A 25,637-nucleotide genomic window follows, 5' to 3' on the forward strand; every position below is an offset into this window, starting at 1 on the left:
GTATAAAGTGTTTGCAATGGTATCACATCTATGTTGAATGACAGCTTCCCTAGTCTGACATTAGGGCACTGAAAGCTGTGTTGATGTTCTCACACTAGCAGCCAGAGAGAACATTCAAAAGTCACAACAAGCAGGAAGCTTGTTTCAATGAAGAACATGATCATAGCATATCATAACTCAGAAATGAGCTTCCACCTTGTCTTTACATATGCTACAAAATATAAACCGTGTTTTGAGAAAACAATGGTTCCTAACGGGCCAGTGTGGTCCAAATTAAACAAGAACAATTTCATTTGAGATGGTGTTAGTCAATATGCCTATATCAAGTGGGCATATAAGGTAATTAATGCTGGACGGAGCAGCAAAAGATAGTTATTTGACAGGGACACACAAGATTTTACGTAATGTACAGTATTTAATTTAATATTTTCAACAATATTGAGAGTATAGTTTAAGTGCTCACAAAAAGTTACAGCAAGTGTGGTGTGACGAGTGAGGGTGACTTTTGAAATGTATACATCGCATTGACAACAAGGATAGAAACGCCTGTGTAATTTTAAACAATAAAAGGAGTTTTATTGTATATTCAATATTGTTGAAACTATTAAATTAAATACTGTACTTTACGTACACTGTTCTGTTTCCCTGTCAAATAACTATCTTTTGTTGCTCTGTCCGGCATTAATTACCTTGTATGCCCACTTGACATAGGCATATTGCTTAACACCATCTCAAATGAAATTGTTCTTGTTTACTTTGCACCACACTGGCCCGTTAGGAACCATTGTTTTCTCAAAACATTAATAGTCACCCCAGGTTCTATTGTTGGGGTTCCCTTGTTTTTCTGTTACAAAAATATAAACCATCATGGAGAAGGAAGCTCTGCAAAACACTGTTTTCAAGACTGTGCCATTATCTTCCTCTTGTGTAGTCTGATTTTCTTTAGTTTTTGAAAATCCATAAAACCTCATTGCCGTGATCCATTAAGTGTATACCAGGACTTAATCAGCTCAAACCACTTTAATGTTGTGCTCATTGGATTTGTTTGACTTTGTTCATTCTGTAATTTGAGTTATGCCTACTCTTCTGATTTGTCAAAAACCCAGCAGTTATCCAGTATTGGGGTTTCTGTAGTAGGGGATCTCTGTGTACAGTCATAATCTATGAATAGTCCCGCCCATGTGCGGGGACCCCGGAGCAATCAAAATATCTCTTAAGCTGTCCTGCATTTGCAAACCTGCAAAGACACTTAAGAGACAGACAAAATAATACAGCCTAACAACAATATGGCTGCACTGGCCAGCACTTCATCTGAAGTGAACACAAAAGCCAAAATAAAGTTTAAATGTCATTTTTATTCACATCTGACATGTTCCTTTATTGTATCACACCCCCTTCACCAAAATCCCTTTAAACAATAGAGAGGAAGGGGTGGACAGACAAGCCCTATAGGCTGTCATTATGTGTCTGCTAAAAGGATACCGTGCCTTTAAGGAACTCTCCAGAGACCCCCGGTATCCCAGGATGCACAGCCACAGCAAGTTACTTTCAGTTCTTTTTTCCAGCTCCTGCTAGCAGGACCCTGGAGCTTGAGCTCTACCCTTTTGGGTGGATATTTGGATAAAAATTGTTTTTTTTTTATATAGAAGTTTGTTCATTCGACGTCTAGAGCCTTTCTCTGCTGCATCCTGCGATTTGGTGCAGTTTGACCCACTCTTAGCATGGCTTTATTTGATAAATGCCCTGAGTGTGGGAGGAAAATGGCCAAGACGGACCCACATGATGTCTGTATTCTCTGCCTCTCCTCTTCACATGTCCCTGCTACGTGTGCCATCTGCAAGACCTTCTCCAAGAGGACCCTGAGAGACAGAGAGAAGATTCGCCTTCAGGGACAGGAGAAGCAGAGAACAGGTGGGACTTCGGGGCATGGAGGATCTCATTCCCCTTCCTCTGCCCATGCTTCAGCCACTGGAGGGACCTCCAGGCAGAAAAAGGAGCAGAAACGACACCTACCGGCTGGTGGATCGCGTTCGACGTCGAAGGCGACGACGTCGACGGCGAGAGGTAAAGCACCGGAGTGTTCGCCGTCGATCCAGGGCTCTGGATCTCGGCGTTCTCGACGTTCGACGTCGAGAGAGGGGCCGGCGAGACCTAGAACTGGGTCACCATCGAGGATTTCACAGTCGATGTCGACACACCATCGACGTCGTGCAGAGCCCCACAGACAGCGCAGCTCGCCGTCGAGGCGCAACCGCTCGTCTCCTTCGCCGTCAGCTCTTGGATAGACGCCGACGACATCGACGCCGAGACACCGGCGGCTGCCGTCGAGGCGCAGGAGATCGCCGTCGAGGCACAGATCGCCGTCGAGGCACAGATCGCCATCGAGGCACAGGAGATCGCTGTCGAGGGGCCGCCGTTCGACGTCAAGGGGACGCCGTTTGCGGACAACGACGAGGAGAAGCCGTACGAGGTCGACGCTCAGTTCGACGTCGAGGACATCGGGTAACACTTCTTCGGTGATTACCATATCCAGTCGTGGATCGAAGGAGGAGAAGGCGCTCCCCCTCGTTTACTTCAGCACGGGATAGGCCGCCAAGAAGAGAAGGGTGGACGGGAGTCCGGACAGGGCTAGTCCGGGTTCTCCTGCAAGGAGTGATGGGACTCCGCAGCCTCTCCCTCAGCCGCTGCCTCAGAAGCCTCCTACGCCTCCTCCGCCTCCTCCTCCTCCTCCTCCTCCTCCTCCTCCTAAGCTACCTACACCGCCTCCGCCAACGCCGGTGCCTCAGCTCCCGCCGTCTCCTCGGCTACCGGTGATTCCTAATGCTCCGCGCAGACTGAGATCACGCTCCCGATCTCGCCGGAGGTCACGGAGCAGACACAGATCGTCCACTCACACCAGGCATGGACGACGGAGATATAGATCTCGTTCCAGAGGCACGAGGTATACGGACTCTTCGAGCAATGGACGGCTTTCCCCCTCGTTGTCGGAAACGCCGCCTACTAGAATATCGCCGGTGGATGATATTGCCACGTTCCAGGATGTGCTGATGCGGGGGGCGGCGAAATTGGGAATCTCAGTAGCAGTACCGGTTCCCACTACCTCTGTGATCTTTGAGACTTTGCACAAGGCTCACCTGTCACGCCCCCTCCTGCCTTTGGTTCCGGGTTTGGAGGAGCCAGCCATGGAGGTCTTCTTGACACCAGCCGTGGTGAAGTCTGCTCCCTCACGGTTGCAGAAAAAGTACAGGGCCCCTGATTCGGACCCGGCGTTCCTCAGGGTGGACCCTCCCCCGGACTCTGTCATTGTGGTTGCGGCTCGGAAACAACACTCCACAACGCCCTCTTCCACGGCTCCTCCGGATAAGGAGAGTAGCAAGATGGACTCCTTGGGGAGGAGAGTGTGCTCTACGTCGGCCACGACTATGAAGGCTGCTAGCGCCTCCGCTCTGCTGGGTCGCTATGACCGATCGCTTTGGGACTCCCTGCAACAGTTTGCTGCCTTCCTGCCTAGGGATAAGCGGGAGGACTTCCAGGAGGTGTTGAATGAGGGCATGATGGTCTCCAACCAGATCATCAGTGCAGCGGGGGATGTATCGTTGTTGGCGGCCCATGGGTACTGTCATGGAGTACACATGAGGAGACATTCCTGGCTGAGGCTTACCTCTCTAAAGCCTGAAGCGCAGCAAAAGATTGCCAACTTGCCTTTCTCCGGCACGACGTTGTTCGGGTCTCATGCGGATGACGAAATGCCCCGCATGAAGGCCGAAGCAGAAACCCTGAAGGCTGTGGGGTTGGAAAAACCCAAGGAACAGAAGAGGTCATTCCGTTCCTATGGCAGGCGTTATTCTAAGCAACGCGGCCAGGGGCGTCAGTCTGGTCAACAACAACACCAGCACCAGCAACAACAGCAGTTCCCGAGGCAGTCCTTTAAAAAGCGCCAGAGGGGCAGAGGCCAGCATCAATCCTCTTCGGGGAACAAGGGCCCGGCCGGGTAGAAGCCCTGAAAGGTCGCTTCCCCCTCATCCGTTACCCGCTCCGGTGGGGGGAAGTATTCAATACTACCTGGCAGAGTGGAGAACAATTACTCAGGACAAGTGGGTGCTGAATATTTTTTGCAATGGGTACAGTCTTCGTTTCACCAGCCCGCCTTCACAGATTCCACCAGTGCGCTCTCCCTGCATGGTACGAGAGCTCCAGCGGGAGGCGGACATTCTGTTAAGGAAGAAGGCGATAGAGGCTGTTCCTTTGGGGCAAGAAGGAAAAGGTCTTTACTCAAGGTTCTTTCTCGTCAGAAAAAAGGACAAGAACGAGTTCAGGCCTATTCTGGATCTGCGTCAAGCAAACAAGTGGATCCGCAGAGAGAAGTTCCGTATGTTGTCCCTGCATCAGATTTATCCTCAGTTTCATCGAGGAGACTGGCTGTGCGCCATAGATCTGCAGGACGCTTACTTTCATGTGCCGATCGCACAAAAGCATCGCAAGTTCCTGAGGTTTCTGGTAGGCAACAACCATTACCAGTATACAGTGCTCCTGTTTGGTCTGAAGTCTGCGCCAAGGACGTTCTCCAAGTGCATGGCAGTGGTGGCAGCACACTTGTGGAAGAACAAAGTGTTTGTGTATCCATACCTGGACGATTGGCTGATCAAAGCTTCCACGTACCAGGAAGCCCAGTGTCATTTCAACAGGACAGCTGCCTTGCTTCATCGCCTGGGGCTGCATATCAACATGTCGAAGTCCGTGCCGATCCCTGTGCAGTGTCTCCAGTACTTGGGGGCCTCAGTCAATACTTTGAACGCAAGCGTGTGTCCTTCGGAAGAGAGACGCTTATCGATCCGTGGGAAGGCCCTGCACCTCCTCTCAGCCCACTATCCTACAGTGAGGACGGTGTCCTCTTTACTGGGGTCGATGGCTTCATGCATCTTTCTCACCCCCAATGCACGTCTGCATATGAGGCCTCTGCAGGAATGTCTGGAGGATCAATGGGACCAGAGGAGGGGGCGTTGGGAGGACAAGATTCTTCTATCCCAACACGCTCTACAGTCTCTGAAATGGTGGTGCTCCTCAGAGAATGTCTGCAAGGGGACTCCCTTTCACAAGGATGTTCCGGTCCAGACCATAGTGACCGATGCGTCTCTCCAGGGCTGGGGAGCGCATTCGGGCCCTCTTCAGATTCAGGGGATATGGTCACAGACGGAGATGACTTACCACATCAACTTTTTGGAACTCAGAGCAGTACACTTGGCCCTGAAGGCGTTCCATCCCTCCTTCAAGACAAACTCCCTGCTAGTTCAGACGGACAATACTACTACCATGTATTACCTCAACAAGCAGGGGGGCTCCCGTTCACGCACACTGTCTCGGGAGGCACAGACGATCTGGAATTGGCTGGTGGCCAGGAACCTAACGATCACGGCAACCCATCTGCCGGGGGTGCAGAATGCCCAAGCCGATGCGCTCAGCAGGCTCGTTCAAGAAAATCACGAGTGGGTGCTAAACGACGACGTGCTAAGAGACGTCTTTGCAGAGTGGGGCACTCCGGATGTCGATCTGTTCGCTACGGCAGAAAACAGCAAATGCCGCGACTTCGCGTCCAGGTACTACCAACCAGGGACGCTGGGGAATGCACTATGGATCAGCTGGTCGAACAGCTTCCTCTACGCCTTTCCACCCATTCCCCTGATTCCGGCGGTGCTGATCAAGCTGTCGCAATCCAGAGCCAGGATGATCCTGATTGCTCCGGAGTGGCCGAGGCAATGGTGGTTCACCGACCTTCTTCACCGGTCTGTTCTGCCACACCGGCGCCTGCCGTGTCGGCCGGACCTTCTCACGAAGTTCGGAGGACAGATGGTTCACCCCAATCTCTCGTCCTTGAGTTTGGCAGAATAGCTCCTGAGCTAGTACAGTATGGACACTTGAACCTACCTCAGGACTGTATGGAGATCTTGAAAGAGGCGAAGAGACCGTCTACGAGGACTTCTTACGCCTATAAGTGGAAGAGATTCTGCTTATGGTGCACGGCAAAGGACATTGACCCTACATCCTGTAAAGAAGATGTGATTCTGCCTTATCTGCTGCAGTTAGCTCAATCTGGGCTTAACTTTCAGTCTATTAAAGTTCATCTCGCAGCTTTGACTGCGTATAGAAAGGGCCCTTCCCAAACCTCATTTTTTCAAATCCCTGGAAGGGTTTGCGTAAGGTGTTTCCCCCTGTTAGACGACCTTCTCCACCATGGGAATTGAATGTGGTGTTGTCCAGATTAATGAGGGAGCCTTTTGAGCCTATTCATAAGGCTTCTCTGCAGCATTTGTCCTGGAAGGCTGCCTTCCTTGTGGCCATTACATCGGCCAGAAGAGTAAGTGAGATTCAGGCTCTGTGTTGTCAAGAGCCGTATACTGTATTCCATGCTTCTAAAGTGGTAATGCGTACTCATCCTAAGTTTTTACCTAAAGTGATATCTGATTTCCATGTAAATCAAATGATAACTTTGCCTACATTTTTTCAGCATCCCTCCTCTCCGGCGGAGAGGTCTCTGCATTCACTAGATGTGCGTAGGGTGTTGAAATTCTATCTAGATAAGACAAAAGACATCCGCAGGTCGGATCAACTGTTTGTAAATTATGGTTCAGTAAGAACTGGTCTAACTACCTCAAAACAGTCCATCTCCAGATGGATTGCGTCCTGTATTCAGCTTTGTTATCAGAAAGCTAATAAGACGTTAGGGGGTAAGCCTACAGCGCATTCGACTAGGGGCAAAGCAGCTACTACGGCTTTGCTTAGGAATGTTCCAATTGCTGACATTTGTAAGGCTGCCACCTGGAAGTCGGTCCATACGTTTACAAAGCATTACTGCCTGGACTCTGCTGCTAGGGCAGATGCGCAGGTTGGGCAGGCTTCGCTGAGGAATTTGTTTGCACAGTAATTTGTTGGTGTTTTGTTTGTTACTCCACCGCTGTTTGTTGGTTGGGATGGGCTTGCCATTCTATTCATAGATTATGACTATACACAGAGATCCCCTACTACAGAAGGAGTAGTTTCTTACCTGTAACTCCAGTTCTGTAGTAGGGGTATCTCTGTTATAGTCATAAGCGACCCTCCCTCCTCCCCGGTGGAGTACACTGACAGTATCAGGCCTGTGGTTATACACCTTCAAAAAGAACTGAAAGTAACTTGCTGTGGCTGTGCATCCTGGTATACCGGGGGTCTCTGGAGAGTTCCTTAAAGGCACGGTATCCTTTTAGCAGACACATAATGACAGCCTATAGGGCTTGTCTGTCTACCCCTTCCTCTCTACTGTTTAAAGGGATTTTGGTGAAGGGAGTGTGATACAATAAAGGAACATGTCAGATGTGAATAAAAATGACATTTAAACTTTATTTTGGCTTTTGTGTTCACTTCAGATGAAGTGCTGGCCAGTGCAGCCATATTATTGTTAGGCTGTATTATTTTGTCTGTCTCTTAAGTGTCTTTGCAGGTTTGCAAATGCAGGACAGCTTAAGATATATTTTGATTGCACCAGGGTCCCCGCACATGGGCGGGACTATTCATAGATTATGACAGAGAAACCCCTACTACAGAACTGGAGTTACAGGTAAGAAACTACTCCTTCTTTCATAGATTCACATGCTTGAATCATTCCTCGTCGTTAAAGTGGGAGTCGCACGGTACTGTAAACAAGCAGATGCGTCCCTCCTGGGATGGGGCGGCCACATGGGAAAGGGGAAAATCAGGGGCCTCTGGTCTCCGGCGGAGTCCCTGCTCCATATCAATCTTCTGGAGCTTCGGGCGATCCGACTTGCACTGAATGCATTCCTTCCCTCTGTCAAGGGGAGAGTGGTGCAGGTATTCATAGACAACACCATCGCCATGTGGTACTGCAACAACCAGGGCAGGGTGGGGTCGTGAACCCTATGTCAAGAGGCTCTGCGCTTCTGGACATGGCTGGAACGTCAGGGCATTTCCCTGGTGGTTCAACACCTGGCAGGTTCACTGAACGCTATGGCGGATGAACTCAGCCGCAGGTGCATAATGGAGCACGAATGGCGTCTTCACCCGGACGTGGCGCAAGGTCTCTTTCACCAGTGGGGAGAGCCTTGGTTAGATCTATTCGCCACCGAAGAGAACGTGCAGTGGCAGCAGTTCTGCGCGTTGAAATTTCCAAGGTGGCACTCGCTCGGTGATGCTTTTCATCGCGAGTGGAGTTGCGGTCTGTTGTACGCCTTTCCGCCTTTACCACTTCTGCCCAGAGTGCTGAAGAAGATCAGGCGCGACCGGGCGCGCCTGGGCTCGAAGAGTTTGGTATCCCAAGCTACTCAGTATGACCATCGATCCCCCGATCCGACTGCCTCTTCGGGAGGATCTTCTGTCGCAGTGGCAGGGGACGGTCCTCCACCTGAACCTGTCCAGTCTCCACCTCCTTGCGTGGAGATTGACCGGCGGCAGTTGATTCCTTTCGACTTGCCTCCTGAAGTCTGTGATGTCATTTTGGTATCCAGGCGTCCCTCCACTAAGTTGGTATACGCCTGCAGGTGGAACAAATTTGTGGCATGGTGCACAGCAAAGGCTGTGGCTCCCCTTTCTGCCACTCTTTCAGAAGTACTTTTGTTCCTTCTTTCTTTAGCCCAGCAGGGCTCTGCTCTGGGCACTATCAAGGGCTAACTTTCTGCTGTTTCGGCTTTTCTCAGGCTACCTGATCAGCCCTCTCTTTTCAAGTCCCCTGCTTTAAATAGGTTCCTCAAAGGCATTACTCACCTTTACCCTCCTATTCCTTTTGTGATGCCACAGTGGAATTTGAATTTGGTTCTTACATATTTGATGTGCGCTCCCTTTGAGCCTCTTCACAACTGTCCTCTATGTCTATTGACCTTGAAGACTGCTTTCCTGGTTGCCATCACCTCTTTTTCTTTCTGTCCATCCGGACAAGGTTATGCTCAGAACCTGTCCATCCTTTTTGCCAAAAGTTGTCACTGCCTTTCACATCGGGCAAACCATCACTTTGCCCACCTTCTTTCCGCATCCTTCCAGAGAGGATGAGCAGCTCCACCGTCTGGACCCAAAACGTGCGCTCTCATTCTACTTGGACTGCACACAACAGTTCCGGGTGGATGACCAGCTCTTTATAGGCTACGTGGGCGCCAAAGAAGGTTGGGCCTAGACAAGCTGACTATCTCCATATGTGTCGTCTTGTGTATTAAAGCCTGTCAGGCAGCTACATGGGCCTCGCTGCACACTTTTACTAAGCATTATTGCCTGGACAGCCAAGTCCGGTGAGACGGCTTCTTTGGCCGTTCTGTTCTCCAGGACTTCCTGATGTGATCTTGGTTTGCAGATCCACCACTGGGGTTGGTATTGCTGTGGTATCTATTCTAAGGTAAGGAATCTCTCACTATGTGTTTCTTTCAGATGAACAAGTTACTTACCTTCGGTAACGATATATCTGTAAGAAACATTAGTAGTGATAGATTCCTTACCACCCCACCTGTCCTCCCCGATCTGCAAACTGATTTCTAGGGGTAAGGTCATCCCTTTCAGGGCCCTAGTTTCAAGGCACCAGTGGTCAGTTCTTGCATGGCTCTGAGATCCTGGTGCGAAAGTAGTGTACAGAACTGACATCCGCGCGGGAGGGCGGCGTCTAAGAAGCTGCCACGATGTCATCTCGGCGACCACGATGCCAATGACGGACGCGGAGCCACACAACACCACCTTCTGACGTGCAGGGGTACAGCTGAAAAAAACTTTCCGGATCCAGTCTGACGCCTGCGGGTAATTCTAAGTTAAGGAATCTATCACTACTAATGTTTCTTACAGATATATCGTTACCGAAGGTAACTTGTTCTTTACACAGAGACCACCACCTACTCTGCCAAAGGGAGCCCCTCTCCCTCATCTTCAATTACTGTCGAAAGAGGTACGATTAATGCTCTCAAATGGGGCAATACAGAAGGTCCCAACAACCCAGAATGGAAAAGGATTCTATTCCCGTTTTTTCCTCATCTCCAAGTGGATCTAGGATCGGTGGAGACCGATCTTAGATTTCAGAAAACTAAACAAAATCCTCTGCAAACAAACTTCCGGATTATATCTCGCTTCGACATTCTTCAAGGACTCAACAGTGGAGATTTGATGACATCCTTAGATCTGGAAGATGCCTACTTCCATATTCCCATCCATCCCAGGCACCGCCAATATCTTAGCTTCACAGTAGCTTGAATCCATTACCAATGCAAAGTTCTACCCATCAACTCAGATCTGCACTTCAGATTTTTCCCAAATGCATGTCACCTGTAGCAGCAGTCCTCAGAAAGCAAGGACATCAGGTATTCTCTTACCTAGACGGCTGGCTAATAAAAGCCCCAACCCAGGTCAAGCTACCAGTGCAACAGAAGCTTGCCTCTCTTTCTTTTGCAAGCTAGGCCTCTCTGTCACTGGCCAAAGTTCTCCTCCACACCCAGTGAGACCAGGACATTCCTGGGAACCCATCTCGACACCATATGGAACAAAACCTTCCTCTCCCAAGAAAAACAAACAGAATTGCTGCATCTGTCTTGAAGCATTGCAAAAAGAAAGTGTGTTTCTGTGAGACTGTTAATATCGCTCCTAGGCATGACCTCTTCAGCTATAAGCTTGGTTCCCTTAGCACGTCTTAAGATGAGACCATTTCAAGAAGAACTGCAACCCCAGTGGGCCCAGTCAGAAGGGTCCTTCAACAACTTGATCTCTATCTCCCTTCCGATGTTACCCATACTGGCATGGTGGTCTCATATACCAAATCTCTCCCAGGGCTTCACGTTCCTGCCGTTAGGGCAGGATTTTGGATTTTATAGTCCCTATGGATGCTTCTATGGAGGTTTGGGGTGGTCACATGCAGGACCTGCAGGTCCAGGGAAGATGGTCGGCAAGTCAAAGGTCTTTGCACATCAACGCTTGGAGCTCAAAGCCATTTTCTCTCTCCTTACAGGCTTTCCTCTCAAGTATCACAAACTCCTCTGTGCTGGTTGGTACGACAATACAACCAGCATGTATTATATCCGCAAACGGGGAGGAACTTTATCTCTAACACTATGCCGGGAAGCTCAAGAGCTTTGGGATTGGCTCTCAGCTCCCAAGATATCACTGAAGACCGAACATCTCTCCGGAGTCCATAACACACTAGCGGATGCCCTCAGCAGGACTAAGGACAGCTGCCATGCGTGGGAATTCGTCTAATGACAACTGAACAGGACATTCTCAGAGTGGGGGCAACTGTGTTGGATCTCTTTGTGACATAAACCAATACAAAATGCCAGTTCTACGCAAGTCAATTCCCTCCACCAGGGTTGTGGGAGATTGCTCTTTTGATGCATTGGTCCAGTATCTATGCGTACACTTTTCCCCCCATCCCACTGATTCCCAGAGTCCTCACCAAGATGAAGAAGGAGCACTGCCGCCTCATATTAATCGCTCCCAAGTGAATTAGGCAGTACTGGTTTTCGGAGCTTCTCCTCCTGCTGGAGGCCAAGCCAATTCGCCTCTTTCCCACGCCGTCGCTCCTGACCAGGTGCAATGGTCAGATTTGTCTCCCGGATCCAGCCTCTCACCATTTGCACGCATGACTCTTGAGTTCAACGAATTCAGGAATTTAAAGCTACCGCTAGAGTGCAAAGATGTCCTCGCTCTAGAGGGGAAGGCACGTACAAGACTTATAGGTGGAAGTGGAAAAGGTTTTGTCATTTGTGTCAACAGAACTATCTTCATCCGTTCCACGCAGCTCCTGAACAGATCCTACCCTACCTTCTCTCCCTGGCGAACTCAGGATTAGTTTACTCTTCAGTAAAGGTCCATCTTGCAGCAAGATTAAGGTACAGACGTTCTCTTCAGACAGTATCTCTCTGCTCCACAAGGCTTGTGAAAAAAGTTAAAGAAAGCACTCATAAAACCTTTCCCTCCGGATCGACCTCCTCCCCCGGAATGGCACCTTAACATACGCCTTTCAAAGCTGATTAGCAGCCTTTCGAGCCTGTTCATAGGGCTGAATTAAAAATGTTCACACGGAAAGTTGCTTCGCTCCTTGCACTCACATGTACCAGGAGGGTGAGTGAGATAAAAGCCTTTACTTCAGGAACCTTTTCTTCACTTTACAGATGAGTTTGTTCTCCTTAGAACAAACCCGAGGTTTATCCCCAAGGTTCCTCCCCAATTTCATATAAATGAACCTATTCTTCTGACTTTCTTCCCTAATCCAGTCACACCAGCGGAACAGGCTCTTCACACTTTCAAAATCAAATGGTGCCTAAAGTTTTACTTGCAAAGAACCAAAGACATTCGCAAAAGGAACAAGTTATTCATAGCCTATAGTCAAGACTATCAAGGCTCAGCGGTATCGAAACAAACCATTGCAAGATGGATCCCAGTGACAATACAATTCTGCAATTCCAAGGCTGGCAAACCTCTGACAAAGAGGGCAAATGCCCATTTGAAGAGAGCAGTGTCTACTTTGACAACTCTGTTCGCAGGCATGCCATTGGAGAAAATTTGCTGTGCTGCCATGTGGAAAACCACCTGCACGTTCATGCAGCACTATTGCTTGGGGGTAACACAGCAGGCTGACGCAGCTGTGGGACAGACGGGCCTGAGACATCTATTTCAAAAGTTGAGCCTCTGTAAATAGAGGTATCTTTTTATTATATACTCAAAGCTAGCTTAATCTCAATTATGACATGAAACTATTTAATCACTTCCTGACATTTTCATTTCCTTTGAAAAAATGTTTACAATTGAATGCTTGTCCTCTCATCGTGCTTTTTAGGACTGTGTATGCATGTTTACATAGGTAGGTAGAAGTATCTCTATCTTTACGCTTTTACGATGCATTGATTAGAAGTATATTTTATTGTTACCTACCGTCCACTAAGGAAAATGTCATTTATTTGGATACTACTTGCTATTCTGATTCAAGCATGTGAATCTATTTAAGTTACCCCAATACTGGATAAGAAAATATGAAACTTATGTCACTGCGGTTATCCAGTATTGGTATCTTTCATAGATTCATATGCAACTTACCCTCCTCCCCGGAGAGGCTCTCCTTATGCTTGGGATATTGCTCCCACTTGTGCTGGAAAATCGGAGGTACTCAGCCTTTCTTGGGAGTGTTCTAGAGGATGCCAGTAGCTGATTGGTTACAAGTTCAAGTTTGGTCCTTTTTTTCAAAAAGAATATAGATAGGCTAATAAATGTGTGGCCTACGGACATTCTAGCCTATGATAGTATGCATAAATATATCTGCTTGTTTCATGGGACTCCCACTTCGACGACGGGGAATGATTCAAGCATATGAATCAATGAAAGATACCAATACTGAATATCCGCAGTTACAGGTAAGTTAAAAAAAAATTATTACACTAACCTCCCTGCAAACCACCTCCAATACCCCCCTCCCGGTATTTCATCTTCTGCCTATTTTACCTTTTGCTATATTCAGCATGGAGCCTCCTGCAACCGATATTTCTATTTAGTGCTAGGCTTTGTGGCTGGTGGTATCTCTTATAGTGGGACTCACTGAACAAAGGATTTGTCCATTTCCTTTATAGCACTTTCCTTTTATAAAGCACCACAATGCCACCACTATTGTTTGCTATTCATAGATTAAAGCCATTTGATCTGAATAGTTCATATCTTCGTACGAACAATTGTGTTACAAGTCTCACAGTTACTTCTAACCAGAAATTTCTCACCTTTTGAATTCCCCCAGGTGCCAAACTAAATCCAGAAAGATTTTAGCAGTTACTCCTGCACGCTGATAGGTGACGACATTAGAATCCGTACTGACTTCATCTTACCTCTGTAAGTGACAGTTCAGGTGCTAGGCTCGTGTTTCCCCTGAAGACTACGGGTTTTTAGCCATGATGCTCCTGTAGGAAGTGGATGTCGATTAAGGACCCGCATTATGTCTGCCTTTGGTGTCTCGGATCCAAGTGTGATTTGAAGCCATGCATCAAACGTGACCTGATGCATCCAATGACCATCAGGGAGTGACAGCACAAGATACAAGATCTGTCGCGCACCCACAGATCATGGTTAACAGTATCAAAAATGGCAGAAAGACGTCAGGACTAAGATCTCTGGTGTCAGTAGTTGTCAAGAGACTTTCTATAAAAGCGGCCTCAGAGCCATGGCCAATGTGAAAGCCTAGTTACTGTCCAGCTGTTGAAGGTGATCATGGTGTGCCTGATGCTGGCCCTTTAATTGTTTCTTCAGTGTTTTATTCACAATGGGAATGCCACCTATTCTTGTGTGGAGTGATTTATCTTGGTAAGCAAAGTGAGATGGTTATGTGCTTCAGGAAAGCTGGAACAATACTCTCCAACCTTGAATACATGAATGATTTTTTTAATAAGAGGCAGCATGATTTCAAAACCTTCCTTGGGGCCGATTGATAAACCCACTTCAACCTTTTTATTTGTCTTTAAAAAGAGCAATTTTGGCTTTTTAGCTTGTGACAAACATGACAACAGTTATGACGCATTAACATACCATACTAGATCTACAGTCCTGAAGCAGCATTAGGCATAGGCTGCTGGGATCATGTACAGAATGAATAACATGGAAGACAAACTGGAACTCCAACATTACCACAAAGTATAGGCATGGGTGGCAAGAATCATTAGGGAAGTATTGGCAAAACTCTAGTATGGAACCTTGTTGTCACTCAAACTCTAATCTTCCTGAATTACCCACATTCTCATGGATACTTCTAACCACAAATTCCTCACCTTGCAACTGTCCCCTGGTGTACGCTGGATCCGACTTTTTTTTCTCAGCATTTCCCTCCCACACCAGGAAGTGGTGTCATGTGGTTCCAAGTCGGGGTCCCCCTTCACAGGAAGTTACATTGGAACCGCCATATAACCACCAACATTATGTGTAGATGTATGTTGCTTTCTTTCTGTGCCCTATGACATTGATCTGGAACTCGCTTCTTCGATTTCTGTCAACTGACATAGTTGTTTTTCAAGATTTCCTCAACATTTTGAGTGTGCAAATGACATGTCTCCACCCCCACAAAACAAGTTTTAAACCTTGCCGTGATTGCCACAGAATCGTGCCACAGCTGTGCTCGGATGACCCTAATGCTACCTGGAACAACTAGGCCAAGCTCTACGTCACTGAGTATCGCAGAAAGACTTGATTCCTATCAAAGTTGAGGACGTAGATGTGTTCTGCTTCCTGAGGCATTTCCCGAGAGAGACCATCATTGCACTCCAAGTCCGCAGATAAGTCCAAGGAAAAGAAGTGCAATAGGTCGAAAGATAGCTCCCCTTCTTTCCACCACTCTCCTCATGAGATGTTGCGCTGACACCACAGTACCCCAAAGTCACACTTTCTATCTCCCACCTGGAAACTGATCCTGGCACTAGTTCTGATCCAACCCGATGTTGGGTCCATAGGCTATGATACAGCAGATCCAGGCTTTCAAAGATGCTATGCTGTTTTTAGTACCCTCCCAGATCTCTATCGAGCACCTTTGGGCCCCACGAATCTGATGAAGCCCTCAGTTGGGATATCACTGGCAGATTTGATCCTTATCCTGACTGTGCCTCTTGGCCCCATTCCTGTATCTGCCCGACTCAAGGGCCAACCCCTGCTTCAACTTCCGATACGGTACCAAAACCTGAGCACCATGTGTCGACAGCGACACCACTAATGGTTGAGGAAGAGTCAATGCTTATTTCGGACTCTAAAGCAAATCAGATGTGACATCTCTTGAATTTGCACCTACCTTGACCTTTAACTTGACTCCAGACTGATTCCAATACACTTCCTCTGTATTGCAGATTTTAAGATCTAGAGCAGCAAGACGACCTATCAATTATATGATGTTTAAAACCAGTTTCTTGACCTGCAGGAGGCGAATGGCTTTGATACCTTGACTGACACTGGCCTAAATTCTCCCCCTGGCCCCACTACAGTCGAGTGTGCCTTATTGCCATGGTAATACAATGAGCAGCAGAAGTACTTGACATCCATCTTCCCCCAATGGAGTTAAAGACTAACATACTCCTGAAGGTACTGCAGCCAGGGCAGCTCTCCGTGCAACCTCTCCTTCACCTTTAATGAACCTCTGACGGACACACTTTTTGGCACCTGGACAAAGCCAGGATCTGCCTCTACTCTCAATCATTGAATAGCCAGGAGACCCAGACCTGCTCTCGGAGACACGTTTTTCCTCCTGCAGCATCCAACACTTGAAAGTCTTGTTGTTCAAGCCTCCACCAATAGGGTGAACCATAATGTGTTTCTGACCACTCCGCTAAAAAAAAAAATTGTAGCACAAGGAGTAATTTGGAAAGCACATGTTCTGATCCACCAGTCTTGCCCTCAGCTTCTTAAATTCAAATTGCCTTTTGGGGCGTTATTCGCATTCATAATGGGACATGGTGGGCAACGTCTTGTCAGCAGTAACATATGACCTTTATGTAAACCTTCAACAACTCATTCAGGGTAAGACGCAGTGAAGTACGTAATTAGGTTGGGTCTGGACACTACAAACTAATTGTGTGCGTAGGGCATTTGATGCCAGCTTTGTGTTTCCACACCAGGATACATTTTACAGGATTCTTGAGTGATGGACATGTCCATTAAAGGCACCCATCTCTTCGGAGCCCACATGGACTCTGTGTTGGAGTGCTTTAAAGAGAGCAAGGCAACAGTGAGCTTGCTCGGCCGAGCACCACCCAGACAGTAGTTTCCCCAGTGCCCCCTTCAAGGTTTCTGAAGACACTTACAGAAGAAGCCTCGTCAGACCTTGCCTCCACAACAACAGACTACCCAAACCTTTCGAGGCAGAGGTGGGGATTCTGGCCAGCAGCATCCAGGGCCAACAAAATAAAAATTCCCCTGCTCTGCACCACTCCAAAGCCACATTAGTTTGCCCTCAGCAGGGCGTAGTCACCTAGTTGGAAGCTGAATAAGTCATTACAGCCATCAAACAGATGGGTGATCCAAATTGTTCCACATTGCTACGTGCTACCCTTTGTTTCCACTCCCCCAAACATGCCACATGCATCACAGCGACTTCCGGAGGCCCACTAGTCCATTCGGACTAGATGGTCAGGCTCTCTTGGAGAAGGGAGCTATATAGATTGTGCCGGCATCAAAAGTCAGGGTGGTTGCTACTGTTAATTTCAACTGCCAAAGAAGGATGAAAGACTTCATCTTATTTTAAATCTCCACCATCTGAACTTCTTACTTAAAAAGACAAGCTTATGCTTTGGTCTAAGTTCTGCATGGAATGGATCCAGGTGACGGTGTGATGACATTGGCTCTCTAGATCTCATATTTTCATATAACCATCCTGCCCATAGATGCTACCAGCAGTTCTATGTAGGTTACAAGCACTTTTGGCTCTTGGTGCTCCCCATTAACCTTATGAGCACCCCTAGTGTGTTCATCTAGGAGAGGTGGAGATCAGAGGACTCAGCTGAAACCCGCCTTCACGTCAACCTCCTTTAGTTGCAGGCGATTCGCTTGGCTCTAAAAGTCTTCTTCCCATCCATCGGGGGAATGGGTACAGGTTCTTATAGACCACACTACTGCCAAGTGGTTCTTCAACAAGCAGGGCGTTCTGGGTTCATCATTGCACTTGACAGGATCTTTAAATGCCAGCCAGGATGAACTCAGCCGACATTAGCCAGTCTATCACGCTTTCCTCATCCATCCAAGAAGGAAGACTGAGATTCCATGGCCTAGACCCGAAGAGAGCTCTGAGTTTCTACGTTGGTCACACTAAATATCACTGGGTGGATGATCAGCTCATTGTGTATCTTCTATGGTTTGGCTAAGAAATAGCCTCAGGAAGGCCTTTGGGCTATTTCGGCCAAAGCTTCTACCATGAGTCTTGGCCGTCTTGGCCATCTGCCAGGCTGAGACATGGGCGTCAATTCGCACATTCCAAAAAAGTACTGTTGGATTACCAAGTACCAAAGGGGATGATGGACGGAGCGTTTGAGCAAATCAAACACTCACCCCCAGTCAACTGATCTGGGTTTAATCCATCATCATTCTTTAGCTCACGCCACCACCCCAGTTCAGACATGGCCATATGCAAATCAGTCTGACCCTGTGCCTCATGGGAACAGTCCAGCCCGAACTGCCAAGCCATGTCTTCCCTGGACCGGAAACGAGCATCCTGGGACCGGTTTTGGGTTCATAACCCTCATCAGCCAGGCCATCTTGAATCCAGTGGCAAAGTGAGCAAGGGACCCACGTCTGGGCATACCCTGCCAACTTAGGGCGAACAAAGCGATACCAAAGGGGATGATGGACGGAAAAAAATATGTATTTAGGCCCAGATCTCTGTACTGGGGTGAATGTATGACATTGTTCTACATTCTGTCCATCAACTGTTGTTTTTGCATTTGTCACCCCGAGTGGGAAGGGTATGCCCAGACGTGGGTCCCGTGCTCTCCATGCCATTGGAATCAAGCTATTCTGGCTGAAGAGGGATGAAACCCCGAAACTGGTCCTAGGATGCTTGTTTCCAGTCCAGGGAGGACCTGGCTTGGCAGTTCGGGCTGGACTGTTCCCATGAGGCACAGGGTCAAGACTGATTTCCATATGGCTAGGTTCAAACTGGAACGGCATGGTGAACAAAAAAACGACGGATTTAGGCCCAGATCTCTGTACTGGGGTGAATGTATGACATTGTTCTACATTCTGTCCATCAACTGTTGTTTTTGGATTACCTAGTACGGGGGGAAGGGCACTTTGCCTATTCATTCCTGCATGCTTTCTTTGTCTGAATCATCTACAGAACCACCACTTAGCGAGGTTCTACTCTGGTATGTTTTCACCTGGTGAGGAATTTGCTGTTAGAAGTGTCCATCAGAAGAGCAAGTTACTTATCTTTAGTAAGGCTCTTTCGGGGTGCATACTCTATCTAACTGTAGATTCCTGCCCAACCCTACCTTCCTCCAAGTTTTGTGGGATAGACTAATTTGACTGATACTAAAAAATGCCAATTAGAGATCAGCACACTGGCACAATCTGCTTACTAGGGCTCAGCATCCCACGGCTCAGACAGATATCAGAAAAAAACTGATGTTGACGTGCAAAGGTGTTGGTTATATTGTGGGCCGATATCACATTTATGGTGGGACAGACCCGATGCGAAGCTGCTCAATGCCACCTATCGGCATGCCAGAAAATTACTTAGAAAAAAATCTACTGATCCAGTCTGCCACCTGGGTATTCACTAGGTGGTAATCTGCGACTAGATGGATTATCCATGCGAAAGTGTTAACAAAGGTAAGTAACTTATTACTCTGCTATATACTTCAGGAGCAGGATTCTAGATCGGAAATGAGATGGAGAAGAGCCTATTGACACAAAAGAGAGACTTTTGAGTGTACAGTATATCAACGTTGTAAATCCGTGACAAATAGCCCATCAAAATAATATAACTGCAGCAAAAGAAAGAACTTAATCAGATCCTCATCTGGTTTCTTTAAGAGTGTACCAGGGACACTGGCCACTATTTCAAATATTTCATAGTGTCATACAGCAACTTGTGAATAACCAGAATCGTACAAAACGAATTCAGAAACATGAGTAGTTTTCAGTGCGACAAGCGGTTTTGAGCACATCAAGTTGATGTTAATTCAAAAAAAGGTCAACGCAAATATATGTTCGAGGCATGTGTGATGTAGATATACATGCTTTGCATACTCCTGCCATCTAGTGTTTGGTCCGGATGTTTGCAAGTTGTTTTTCTTCGAAGAAGTCTTTCCTAGTCATGAGATAAGGTGACTCCTCCTTACGGTGATAGTGCGCATGGTCATCGACTCCATTGTTAGATTGTGTTTTTCAGCCATCAGGTTCGGACGTGTATTGCTGCGCTCTGGTTCAAAACCATTTTTGGGGTTCCCCTCGGCACGAAATCCTCTCTACCCTTGACGGAATTGGTTCGTACGTGTTTCCCACTTCTCCGCGTATCTTTTCGGTCAACGGAATCTACTTTTCGATCGGAAAGCTTTGTGGACGGCCTTCGGGCCTAACTGCGTTGGTTCAGCTCTCCGTCGATGGAACGGACACCATTCAAATTCTGCCCTCAGTGCCATACGAAGTATCCGCGCACTGATTCACACAGGGTGTGTAACTTGTGCTTGTCTCTGGAGCACAAGGAAGAAGACTGCAACACTTGCAGACCGTTTTGATCGAAGAAAACTGTTCGCGATCATCAGGCTCGACGTCGAGAACTGCAGCGTCTGAGCATCAAAGACATTCCGGACATCTTTGGTGAAGATTCCGGTCAAGAAGATGTTGAATCATCAGCGGCAGAGGAGGAATAAGCCTTCTCCCTGCAGTACTCCGACTCGGAGTTTGAGATAGACCTTGAAGTCAAAGAACTGCCGCAGGGACAAGGTGACATGAGTACAGAAGACCCCTTACCCCTTCAAATCACTCCTAAAAAGCACAAGGCTTCGGGCACCACCTCTGCCTTCTGGCCAAGGTCGGTACCGAGATGAAGTTTCCGATGCCCTGCCTCCAGGCCGGGCCCTGAAACAACCAGTCACGCCTTACAGCTCGGTACCGAAACGGCAAAAGTCCTCGCCGGAACCAAAGCCCTCTGGTTCCAAACAGAAGTCCGGCCCGAAACCGAAATCCTCCATGCCAAAAGCCAAGCAGCGTTCGTAGCCGACATCTTCCATACCAAAATGCCAGCACACACCGGCGCCAAAACCGAAAGATGTTATTTCGGATCCGAATTGAGACATTGTTCCGCCGAAAACCGATCCCAAGCAAAAGGGACTATATACTATCCCAGAGACTGGTCATATTCATCCCAAGCTGCCTCAGAAACATAAGCTTCCTGATGAGGACACTCCTTACAAGATCCCTTTAAAGAGGAAACAGACCCAGTATTTATCAAGGACTAGTTGCCACTAGATTCACTGGTAGTGTCTAATGCTCGTAAGCGGGCTAGTTCCCAGACATTTGGTGATGCTCCCCCACCAGATAAGAAGTCTAAGTTAATCCATGGCGCATTGCAAATACACAGGGTCTTTTAGCCAGGTATGACAGGGCACACTGGGATGAAAATGGCGCAATTGCTTCAATATACCCCAGATTAGCATATAGCTAAAGCGCAGTATTTAGTAAATGAGGGTGAGCTCATTTCAAATTCCTTCAAAAGGTGTGCTCTAGATGCTGCCGATACTGCGGCTAGAGTGGTCAACACTAGCATTTTGCTTAGGATACATGCTTGATTAAGGATCTCTGCATTTAAACCCATGGTCCAACAATCCATTCTTATCACACAATTTGACAAGAAACATCTTTTTGGTCCTGAAGTAGATCAGGCATTGGACAAAATGAAAAAGGATACTAAAGTGGCCAAGTACATGGGAGCGCTCCAGTCTCCTTCAAACAGAGGCTCCTTTTGTCGTTCCTTTTACCAAGGAGGGTCCAAAACCACATCCTCTGACCACAATACCTCCACCTACAAAGGTAATAAACAGTTCTCTCCCTCAAGAGGTTTTTTCGGAGAGGTTATTGAGGGAACAACTTTAAAGGTAGGGGTAAAGGCAACACACCCCTTAACTCCACTTCCCCTAATAAGCAGTAACTTGCCCACGCTTCCCCCCGACTATACCACACCTGTCAGGGGAAGACTTCAACAATTTCTCCCTATTTGGCAATTATAACAACAGGCAAATGGGTGATTGGAATTATCCAACATGATTATTACCTAGAGCTTACCAGCAATCCTCCAACCATTCCACCTCAACCTCACAGATTGTCTCCAGAACACATACAATTGCTCAAGCAGGTAGTGCAATCTCACTTACTGAAAGGAGGTAAAGAGTCGGTTCCTACACAGTACCAGGGCTCGGGGGTTTACTCTGTATTTTCTCATTCCCAAAAGGGACGGTTCCCTAAGATCTATTCTGGATATCAGAGAGTTCAAAAACTATATGCTGTCAGAACACTTTCACATGGTGACCCTTCAACAGGTACTTCCACTTTTACAGAAGGCAGATTTTATGTCTACTCTAGACTTAAAAGAGCCATATTTTCATGTTCCAATTCATCCGGCTCATCGTAAATACCTCAGATTTGTGATAGCGGGCAAGCATTACCAATTCAAGGTGCTTCCCTTTGCAGTTACTACAGCACCCAGAGTATTTACCAAATGTCTGCCAGTAGTCGCAGCTCATCTCAGAAGACAACATATTCACTTTCTCTCCTATCTAGACGACTGGCTCATCAAATCGAGCACTTACCAAAAATGTCTACAACACACACAGATCACAATAGACCTACTTCATCAAGTAGACTTCACGGTCAGTGCACAAAAATCTCATCTGCATCCGTCACAGAATGCAGTCTTACCTAGGAGCCACTCTAAACACAGTCAAAGCTCTAGCCTCTCCCAATGGAGCCAGAATTCACAATATTCAGGCTATCATACTACAGTTTCAGTCCAACCAAGCCTTACCAGCCAGAGTTCTCGTACTACTGCCAGGAATGATGGCATCTTGCATTGCAATTGTACCTCATGCAAGACTTCACATGCGTCCCCTACAAGAGTGCCTGGCACGTCAGTGGAATCAGTTGCAGGGTCAATTAACCGATCTAGTGTTGATAGACGGCTGTACCCATCGCTCTCTGCAGTGGTGGAACCCACAAAACTTATGAAAAGGACTGCATTTCAACCACTCTATTCCACAGATCGTGCTCACAGCAGACGCATCTCTGACTGGTTGGGTTGCTCATCTCCAAGATTACACGATACAAGGCCTGTGGAGCAACAAACACAAAAACCTTCCCATCAAGAGCTTCTAGCAGTTTTTCTAATCTCAAAGCTTTTGAAACTCACCTCATGGGGAAAACTGCCCTGGTCCGAACAGACAACATGACATCAATGTATCATATGGAAAAGCAGGGGGTATACTCTCTCTCTCCAACTGTCAATACTTCCTCAAGCCATTTGGAACTGGGCGATCCATCACTAGATTTATCTTCTGGCAGAACACCTCCCAGGAGTAAACAATCAAATTGTTGACCTTTCAGCAGAAGGAGACTGCAAATTCACGAGTGGGAACTTCATCCACAAGTTCTCCTTCCGTACTTTCAACAATGGGGATTCCCACAAATAGATTTGTTCGCCACAGCAGAAAATGCAAAAATGCCCAAGCTTTAGGATCGAACACCCGCTGTCAGTGGATGTGCCCTCACACACCCTTGCGGGTGCAAAGCATCATCACTGGGCACTGCTCCTCGTGGGGGTGGTGCTGCAGTCCCTCACGGGCCCTCATTGAGGGCGCTCTGTTGGAGATCTTTTAAGGAGTAGCCGCAGTTGTGCATGTGGGTGTGTGGGTTGGGTGAGAAGTGGTGAGATAAAATGACCTGTTGGTACCCTAGTGGTTTTATTCGTAGGTCCTCAGGGTCAGGTTAAAAATGGGTCAGGGATGGAGGTGCAGATCGCTCTAAGATGAGTAGGGGGAGGAAAAAATGTTGTCCCGCTGCTCTCAACCCGTGTGTGTGTCTAAAAATGAGATGGTGGGTGAATAGTGGGTGGTTGACATGTTTCGCGCTTCCCGTGGTCCCTATTGGATCCCTCAGCGCTTCATCAGGACCTTTTTACGAGAAAGGAAAAGAACACAAGGGGATCAGGGAGAAAGGCACCCTGTATTCCCTTACTACCGTGTGACAGGTGAGTGTCACGGTAATTAATAAGTGGGAACGTCTTATTTGTGTCCCAAGCTCGAAACCTGGTGGAGACAAAGAAAAAATGGGGGGGGGGGGGGGGGGGGAGAAAAAAAGAGGGGAAGAGACAACAAGATACTGGTCATGTAATAAGGGTGTGGCAACATTCACAGTGCATGTGTCATTCCTGTGTGTTGTAGGACATGAGCATGCAGTGAAGAGAGCTGGCAATCCCAGGTTTTTGGTACTAATGCAGATGCGTGTAGTGGTGAGGGGTGTTGTACTTGGTCCATGGCATACAGATAGAGAGATAGGACATCTATATGAACACCCCTGTAATGTCCACGGGGTGAACTGAATCTCAGAGATTACGATAAGGTATTTAAATTTACCACCAGACTGTATGAATTTTCTTAAAGAAGCAAGGAGGCCTACCACCAAAACATTCTATGCAGCAAAATGGAAAAGATTTGTTGTATACTGCAGTAACAACAAAATAAATCCTTTAGATGCTTCTATACAAAACATTATCTGTTACCTGTTACGCTTAGAGCAAACTGGACTAGCTTATACATCTATTCCTTTGCACATTGCAGCGATAGCTGCGTATTTGCAGAACATGCAACAGCTGTCACTATTCAGAGTTCCAGTTATCAAAGCTTTCTTGGAGGGGTTGAAAAGAATAATACCACCAAGGATTCCTCCTGCCCAAGTTTGGAATCTCAACATTGTTCTCACAAGGCTCATTGGTCCACCTTTTAAGCCATTGCACAAGTGCTCCTAGCAATTTCTCTCATGGAAGGTTGCTTTCCTCATTTCAATCACATCACTGAGGAGAGTTGGTGAGCTACAGGCATACACCTCAGAAGAAACCTTCTTTCAGCTACACAAAGACAGGGTAGTTCTACGCACCAACCCTAAATTCCTTCCCAAAGTGTTTTCATATAAACCAATCGGTTGAGTTACCAGTCTTTTTCCCCTCAACCTGATTCGGTTGCAGAACGCGCTCTTCACACTCTTGACGTTAAGAGCTTTATTGTACTACACAGATGGAACAAAAGACTTTTGCGAAACAAATCAACTGTTTGTTGCATATGTTCCACCTCACAAAGGCAATCCCATCTCTAAATCTGGTATTGCAAGATGGATTGTTACATGTATTCAAACATGCTACGTTAACCCCTTCCCTGCTCATGACGGAACCACTCCGTCATGAGCCACGGTTGCGCTGTGCTCATGACGGAGTGGTTCCGTCATGCTGCGGCCGTTGGCCGCCGCTCCGCCCACGCGGCGCTAATTCCCCGCCTGTGCGGGCGATTAGCGCAGTGGGCGGAGACGTGACGGAACCACTCCGTCATGAGCACAGCTCAACTGTGGCTCGTGACGGAGCAGTTCCGTCACAAGCACAGCGCCACCGCGCTGCCCCCAAACCCCCCCCCAGCGCCGCGGCGGAATTCCTGCCGCGGCGAAGGGGTTAAAGGTAAAATAACTTTATCCAAACCCCCTAGAGAGCATTCCACTTGCAAAATAGGGGCTTCTGTGGCCTTTTTAGGTAACATTTCTCTAGCTGACATATGTAAGGCAGCTACATGGTCTACACCACGCACATTTACTAAACACTATTGTTTAGATGTGTTAGCACGTCAACAAGCTAATGTAGGCCAAGCAGTACTCAAAACGCTATTTCAAACAACTGTAACATCTACAGGTTAGCCACCGCTTTGGGAGAATACTGCTTTGTAGTCTATGCAAAGTGTGTGTATCCACAGCACACATGCCTCGAGCGGATAATGTTACTTACCTAGTAAGCATCTGTTCTTGGCATGTAGAGCTGTAGATTGACATGAGCACCTGCCTCTCTGGGTACCTGTAGTTGTTGCAGTTCTTCATTATACAGTTGTACGCATGGACATCTCTATACTACACTTACTCCATTCTCACCCTCTTGTGGG

At 47.4% G+C, this 25,637-nt stretch overlaps 1 protein-coding gene across 4 annotated transcripts in view; it reads left to right on the forward strand.

The window, feature by feature from the left end:
- The window catches only part of LOC146772936 (rho guanine nucleotide exchange factor 11-like), an 896,981-nt gene that overhangs the window by 663,190 nt on the left and 208,154 nt on the right, over positions 1 to 25,637 (forward strand). The gene's annotated exons all lie outside the window — the stretch shown is intronic.

Source organism: Triturus cristatus, chromosome 12 (assembly GCF_964204655.1).
Source record: "Triturus cristatus chromosome 12, aTriCri1.1, whole genome shotgun sequence".
Taxonomy (NCBI): domain Eukaryota; kingdom Metazoa; phylum Chordata; class Amphibia; order Caudata; family Salamandridae; genus Triturus; species Triturus cristatus.